The sequence below is a fragment of the Coregonus lavaretus genome (genome assembly GCF_964263955.1).
Source record: "Coregonus lavaretus genome assembly, chromosome: 24".
Classification (NCBI taxonomy): domain Eukaryota; kingdom Metazoa; phylum Chordata; class Actinopteri; order Salmoniformes; family Salmonidae; genus Coregonus; species Coregonus lavaretus.
This window is the reverse complement of record NC_140011.1, coordinates 26,626,253-26,634,456: the sequence shown is the minus strand read 5'-3', so window position 1 is coordinate 26,634,456 and position 8,204 is coordinate 26,626,253.

The window sequence follows — 8,204 nt, the reverse complement described above, 5'->3', positions numbered from 1 at the left end:
CCTTGGGGCTTATGGTATTAGAGGGAGAGGTGACATTTAGATTGGATCCCAAGGCTGCTCCTCTGAGATATCTCGACAAACTGTATGAAAGCGCAGGCAAATAGAATCACAGCCACTGCACTGTCAGCTAGTTTTCAGACATCCCAAAAGTATATCTTCTGAAGATTGGGGGCTCTATAGTTTTGCTGAAGCCATGTGTTCATGAATTATGAATTACATTTGTATAGAATAGCTTATTTCACAAGCTTTAGAACTTACTTATATGTTATACATGTTTAATTGAAGTGTGCATATTTCTACACTGCTTCAATATAACTACACAGCATGAGTGATATAAAGGCATGTACTGTAGAGTATGGTGTGTGAACCTCAATGGGTTCAATCAGGGCAGGATAATCAGTAATTCCATCCAATTGCAGCTCTTTTCTCTCTTCATCAACTACCTTATTTTAGCCATCAGTAGTGAATGATTGACAGCCCAGGTTGTGAGGATTCCATCCTTTCCCCTCTGGGTGATAAAGTAAATAACTGAAATAATGGACCTTCTTTGATTGAATCTGAGTCCATGTGACTGACTGGCTGGTGCTTTGAAGCAGGGGTGTAATGTGCTGTACCGTCTGCTGCGGTGAACAGAATATCAACTCCCCTACTGGCCCAGCTGTAAACAACTTTCCAGGGAGGGAGAGTCCCTCCATCATCTATCCTGTTCTCTCTCTTCCTTTTCATCCCTTCTTTCCATCTCACATATATTTTCTCCCCAACTCTGGGTCTCTCCCTTTTTGGGAATAGCCATTCCTTTCTCCTACTGTATGAATGAAAATATTCACTGGTCCGATCGTAGAAACCATTTGTTCCCCCATTAGATAATAAGAATGTCTACGTATATAAACAAATGGGTAGACAATGTGGAGGCGCAATTGACTCTCAAACGCTACATTATCACAGTAAAGTGGAAGTAAAGGCAGACAGACATTAAGCTAGAGAAATAGCTGCTACCTCCCCACCTATGCGTTGACTGAAAGTCCCTCTCCCCTTGCCTGACTGTCACAGTGCTGCCAGCGTGGTGTGGGGCATGACTAGTGGCACGGAACATGGACTCATACGTGTGTCAATCAAAGCGCACCCTGTGTCCCCCATGGAGAGAGAGAGGAGCGCTGGGATGGAACGGTCCGCTCCGGGAGGCACCAATCAAATGTCTGATAGTGGCTGTGGCCATTCCACTGGGAGAGGGGTGGGGATGTGCGTCACATGACAGACAGAAAGGAATAGATATGGCTAACTAGACAGACACACAGGGGAAATGACAACAGGGAGATATACTGTGTGTGTATACAGTGCAGATCCCCAAGCACTAATGTAAATGCTGTGCACACCCAGAGGGACATAGAAGAATGCATGTTTACACTCATAGTGTATGTCTAAGAATCATAGTGCTAACCTACATAAACACAGGCCTGTAACATAACGTACGGTCCACTGGCAACTAGAATCAAAGTCTCACAGTGGTGTACACAGATCCAGTGTTTCTTAAGTGCTGTGTATACAAAGACAAACTGAATTCAGTGGCACAGAAATGCTCACTCAAAATAAGCATTGAGAATGAAATACTGTGCATACTGCGGGTATCTTTGGTTTAACCTTCAGTCTTATGTCAAAAAGATTCTAGAAGCACACCTTCCAGTCCTTTAGAATTGTATTGATAAAATAGCATATCATCCCATTATACATGGAAGAGGTGGGAGCTTAGAATAAGCTTTCCAAGACCTAGGAGCCAGGGAAATCCATTCTATTTTCCTATGGCTCAGGGACTCACTGTGGAGCTGACTGTGGAGGCTGACACTTGGCTGCAAGTGGATCTTCCAGCAAGACAATAACCGCAAGCACTAATCAAAATCCACAAAGAAATAGTTAATAGACCACAAAATCAACATTTTGCAATGGCCATCTCAGGACTTGAACCACATTGAAAACCTTTGGTTTGAATTGAAGAGGGCAGTCCATAAGAGCAGAATAAGGATATCTGGAAAGATTGTGTAAGGAGGAATGGTCTATCCATTCAAACATGTTCTCCAATCTCAAAAAACATTTGAGAAAAAGGCTCAGTGTCATTGTCCTCGCACAGGGAGTGTGCTAGAGTATTGAAAACAGGGGTGGCAATAATTTTGACCCCTATCTTTTAGCGATTTTTGTATTACTTGTTAAACAAAAATGTTTTATCTGAGCAATTGTATTAGTATAAAATAATATAAATTGTATTCTTTTTTAGCATACAATATAGCTCAGTATTTTTATTATTTATTTTATACAGTATTTTTTGCTCATCTTTATCAAGGGTACTAATAATTATGGTCCTGACTGTATGTACACATTAATTGATGTAGTCATTATTGTCTAGTTAAACCGGGGGTAGTTTGTTCAATCGGAGGGTCTTTCCACGAAATGAGTTCCTTTTGCATCCCTTTGATATTTTATGTAGAAATTGTGCACCAATATTGCATATTAAAACATGTAACTACCAAAATAAAGGAAACACCAACATACAGTGCATTCGGAAAGTATTCAGACCCCTTCACTTTTTCCACATTTTGTTACGTTACAGCCTTATTCTAATTTTGAAAAAAATTCCCCCCTCATCAATCAACACACAATACTCCATAATGACGAAGCAAAAACAGATTTAGAAAGTTTTGCAAATTTATATAAACGTAACAAAATGTGGAAAAAGTCAAGGGGTCTGAATACTTTCCGAATGCACTGTACATATGAAATTGGTAAGTACTGTATGTAACAGTATGTAAACATTAAGTGACCAGTGTACAATAATAAGGAATTTGAAAGGATTTATACTTTACCTTGTGATACTTAAGTATATTTTAGCAATTACATTTACTTTTGATACTTAAGTATATTTAAAACCAAATACTTTTAGACTTTCACCCAAGTAGTATTTTACTGGGTGACTTTCACTTGAGTCATTTTCTATGAAGGTATCTTTACTTTGACTCAAGTATGACAATTGGGTACTTTTTCTACCACTGGGATCATAGCTTTCATTTATCAAGGAACCTACCAGGTACAACCCTAAATCCATAAACATGGGCACCCTCATAGATATCATCCTGACTAACTTACCCTCTAAATACACGTCCGCTGTCTTCAACCAGGATCTCAGTGATCACTGCCTTATTGCCTGCGTCCGTAATGGGTACGCGGTCAAACGACCACCCCTCATCACTGTCAAATGCTCCCTAAAACATTTTAGCGAGCAGGCCTTCTTAATTGACCTGGCCCAGGTATCCTGGATGGATATCGATCTCATTCCGTCAGTAGAGGATGCCTGGTTGTTCTTTAAAAGTGCTTTCCTCTCAATCTTAAATAAGCATGCCCCATTAAAAAAATTCAGAACTAAGAACAGATATAGCCCCTGGTTCTCCTCAGACTTGACTGCCCTTGACCAGCACAAAAACATCAACATCCTGTGGTGTACTGCATTAGCATCGAATAGCCCCCGCGATATGCAACTTTTCAGGGAAGTTAGGAACCAATATACAGTGGGGAAAAAAAGTATTTAGTCAGCCACCAATTGTGCAAGTTCTCCCACTTAAAAAGATGGGAGAGGCCTGTAATTTTCATCATAGGTACACGTCAACTATGACAGACAAAATGAGAATTTTTTTCTCCAGAAAATCACATTGTAGTATTTTTAATGAATGTATTTGAAAATTATGGTGGAAAATAAGTATTTGGTCAATAACAAAAGTTTCTCAATACTTTGTTATATACCCTTTGTTGGCAATGACACAGGTCAAACGTTTTCTGTAAATCTTCACAAGGTTTTCACACACTGTTGCTGGTATTTTGGCCCATTCCTCCATGCAGATCTCCTCTAGAGCAGTGATGTTTTGGGGCTGTCGCTGGGCAACACGGACTTTAAACTCCCTCCAAAGATGTTCTATGGGGTTGAGATCTGGAGACTGGCTAGGTCACTCCAGGACCTTGAAATGCTTCTTACGAAGCCACTCCTTCGTTGCCCGGGCGGTGTGTTTGGGATCATTGTCATGCTGAAAGACCCAGCCACGTTTCATCTTCAATGCCCTTGCTGATGGAAGGAGGTTTTCACTCAAAATCTCACGATACATGGCCCCATTCATTCTTTCCTTTACACGGATCAGTCGTCCTGGTCCCTTTGCAGAAAAACAGCCCCAAAGCATGATGTTTCCACCCCCATGCTTCACAGTAGGTATGGTGTTCTTTGGATGCAACTCAGCATTCTTTGTCCTCCAAACACGAAGAGTTGAGTTTTTACCAAAAAGTTATATTTTGGTTTCATCTGACCATATGACATTCTCCCAATCCTCTTCTGGATCATCCAAATGCACTCTAGCAAACTTCAGACGGGCATGGACATGTACTGGCTTAAGCAGGGGGACACGTCTGGCACTGCAGGATTTGAGTCCCTGGCGGCATAGTGTGTTACTGATGGTAGGCTTTGTTACTTTGGTCCCAGCTCTCTGCAGGTCATTCACTAGGTCCCCCCGTGTGGTTCTGGGATTTTTGCTCACCGTTCTTGTGATCATTTTGATCCCACGGGGTGAGATCTTGCGTGGAGCCCCAGATCGAGGGAGATTATCAGTGGTCTTGTATGTCTTCCATTTCCTAATAATTGCTCCCACAGTTGATTTATTCAAACCAAGCTGCTTACCTATTGCAGATTCAGTCTTCCCAGCCTGGTGCAGGTCTACAATTTTGTTTCTGGTGTCCTTTGACGGCTCTTTGATCTTGGCCATAGTGGAGTTTGGAGTGTGACTGTTTGAGGTTGTGGACAGGTGTCTTTTATACTGATAACAAGTTCAAACAGGTGCCATTAATACAGGTAACGAGTGGAGGACAGAGGAGCCTCTTAAAGAAGAAGTTACAGGTCTGTGAGAGCCATAAATCTTGCTTGTTTGTAGGTGACCAAATACTTATTTTCCACCATAATTTGCAAATAAATTCATAAAAAATCCTACAATGTGATTTTCTGGATTTTTTTTCCTCAATTTGTCTGTCATTGTTGACGTGTACCTATGATGCAAATTACAGGCCTCTCTCATCTTTTTAAGTGGGAGAACTTGCACAATTGGTGGCTGACTAAATACTTTTTTTCCCCACTGTACATAAGCAGTTAGGAAAGCAAAGGCTAGCTTTTTCAAACAGAAATGTGCATTCTGTAGCACTAACTCCAAAAAGTTTTGGGACACTGTAAAGTCCATGGAGAATAAGAGCACCTCCTCCCAGCTGCCCACTGCACTGAGGCTAGGAAACACTATCACCACCGATAAATCTACAATAATCGAGAATTTCAACAAGCATTTTGCTACGGCTGGCCATGCTTTCCACCTGGCTACCACTACCCCGGCCACCAGCTCTGCACCCTCTGCTGCAACTTGCCCATGCCCCCCCCCCGCTTCTCCTTCACACAAATTCAGACAGCTGATGTTCTGAAATAGCTGCAAAATCTGGACCCCTACAAATCATCTGAGCTAGACAATCTGGACCCTTTCATTCTAAAATTAGCAGCCGAAATTGTCGCAACCCCTATTACTAGCCTGTTCAACCTCTCTTTCGTAACGTCTGAGATCCCCAGAGATTGGAAAGCTGCCGCGGTCATCCCCCTCTTCAAAGGGGGTGACACTCTAGATTCAAACTGTTACAGACCTATATCCATCCTGCCCTGCCTTTCGAAAGTTTTTGAAAGCCAAGTTAACAAACAGATCACCGACCATTTCGAATCCCACCGCACCTTCTCCGCTATGCAATCCGGTTTCCGAGCTGGTCATGGGTGCACCTCAGCCACGCTCAAGGTCATAAACGATATTATAACCGTGATCGATAATAGACAGTACTGTGCAGCCGTCTTCATCGACCTGGCCAAGGCTTTCGACTCTGTCAACCACTGCATTCTTATTGGCAGACTAAATAGCCTTGGTTTCTCAAATGACTGCCTCGCCTGGTTCACCAACTACTTCTCAGATAGATTTCAATGTGTCAAATCGGAGGGCCTGTTGTCTGGACCTAAGGCAGTCTCTATGGGGGTGCCACAGGGTTCAATTCTCGGGCCGACTCTTTTCTCTGTGTATATCAATGATGTCGCTCTTGCTGCTGGTAACTGTCAGATCCACCTCTACGCAGACGACACCATTTTGTATACATCTGGCCCTTCATTGGACACTGTGTTAACAAACCCCCAAACAAGCTTCAATGCCATACAACACTCCTTCCGTAGCCTCCAACTGCTACACTAGTAAAACTAAATGCATGCTCTTCAATCGAACGCTGCTGGCACCCGCCTACCCGACTAGAATCACTACTCTTGGCGGGTCTGACCTAGAGTATGTGGACAACTACAAATACAGTGAGGGAAAAAAGTATTTGATCCCCTGCTGATTTTGTACATTTGCCCACTGACAAAGACATGATCAGTCTATAATTTTAATGGTAGGTTTATTTGAACAGTGAGAGACAGAATAACAACAAAAAAATCCAGAAAAACGCATGTCAAAAATGTTATAAATTGATTTGCATTTTAATGAGGGAAATACGTATTTGACCCCTGCAAAACATGACTTAGTACTTGGTGGCAAAACCCTTGTTGGCAATCACAGAGGTCAGACGTTTCTTGTAGTTGGCCACCAGGTTTGCACACATCTCAGGAGGGATTTTGTCCCACTCCTCTTTGCAGATCTTCTCCAAGTCATTAAGGTTTTGAGGCTGACGTTTGGCAACTCGAACCTTCAGCTCCCTTCACAGATTTTCTATGGGATTAAGGTCTGGAGACTGGCTAGGCCACTCCAGGACCTTAATGTGCTTCTTCTTGAGCCACTCCTTTGTTGCCTTGGCCGTGTGGTTTGGGTCATTGTCATGCTGGAATACCCATCCACGACCCATTTTCCATGCCCTGGCTGAGGGAAGGAGGTTCTCACCCAAGATTTGACGGTACATGGCCCCGTCCATCGTCCCTTTGATGCAGTGAAGTTGTCCTGTCCCCTTAGCAGAAAAACACCCCCAAAGCATAATATTTCCACCTCCATGTTTGACGGTGGGGATGGTGTTTTTGGGGTCATAGGCAGCATTCCTCCTCCTCCAAACACGGCGAGTTGAGTTGATGCCAAAGAGCTCCATTTTGGTCTCATCTGACCACAACACTTTCACCCAGTTCTCCTCTGAATCATTCAGATGTTCATTGGCAAACTTCAGACTGGCATGTATATGTGTTTTCTTGAGCAGGGGGACCTTGCGGGTGCTGCAGGATTTCAGTCCTTCACGGCGTAGTGTGTTACCAATTGTTTTCTTGGTGACTATGGTCCCAGCTGCCTTGAGATCATTGACAAGATCCTCCTGTGTAGTTCTGGGCTGATTCCTCACCGTTCTCATGATCATTGCAACTCCACGAGGTGAGATCTTGCATGGAGCCCCAGGCCGAGGGAGATTGACAGTTATTTTGTGTTTCTACCATTTGCGAATAATCGCACCGTTGTCACCTTCTCACCAAGCTGCTTGGCGATTGTCTTGTAGCCCATTCCAGCCTTGTGTAGGTCTACAATCTTGTCCCTGACATCCTTGGAGAGCTCTTTGGTCTTGGCCATGGTGGAGAATTTGGAATCTGATTGATTGATTGCTTCTGTGGACAGGTGTCTTTTATACAGGTAACAAGCTGAGATTAGGAGCACTCCCTTCAAGAGTGTGCTCCTAATCTCAGCTCGTTACCTGTATAAAAGACACCTGGGAGCCAGAAATCTTTCTGATTGAGAGGGGGTCAAATACTTATTTCCCTCATTAAAATGCAAATCAATTTAAAACATTTTTGACATGCGTTTTTCTGGCTCTCACTGTTCAAATAAACCTACCATTAAAATGATAGACTGATCATTTCTTTGTCAGTGGGCAAACGTACAAAATCAGCAAGTGATCAAATACTTTTTTACCTCACTGTACCTAGGTGTCTGGTTAGACTGTAAACTATCCTTCCAGACTCACATTAAGAATCTCCAATCCAAAGTTAAATCTAGAATCGGCTTCCTATTTCGCAACAAAGCCTCCTTCACTCATGCTGCCAAACATGCCCTCGTTAAACTGACTATCCTACCGATCCTTGACTTCGGCGATGTCATTTACAAAATAGCCTCCAACACTCTACTCAGCAAATTGGATGTAGTCTATCACAG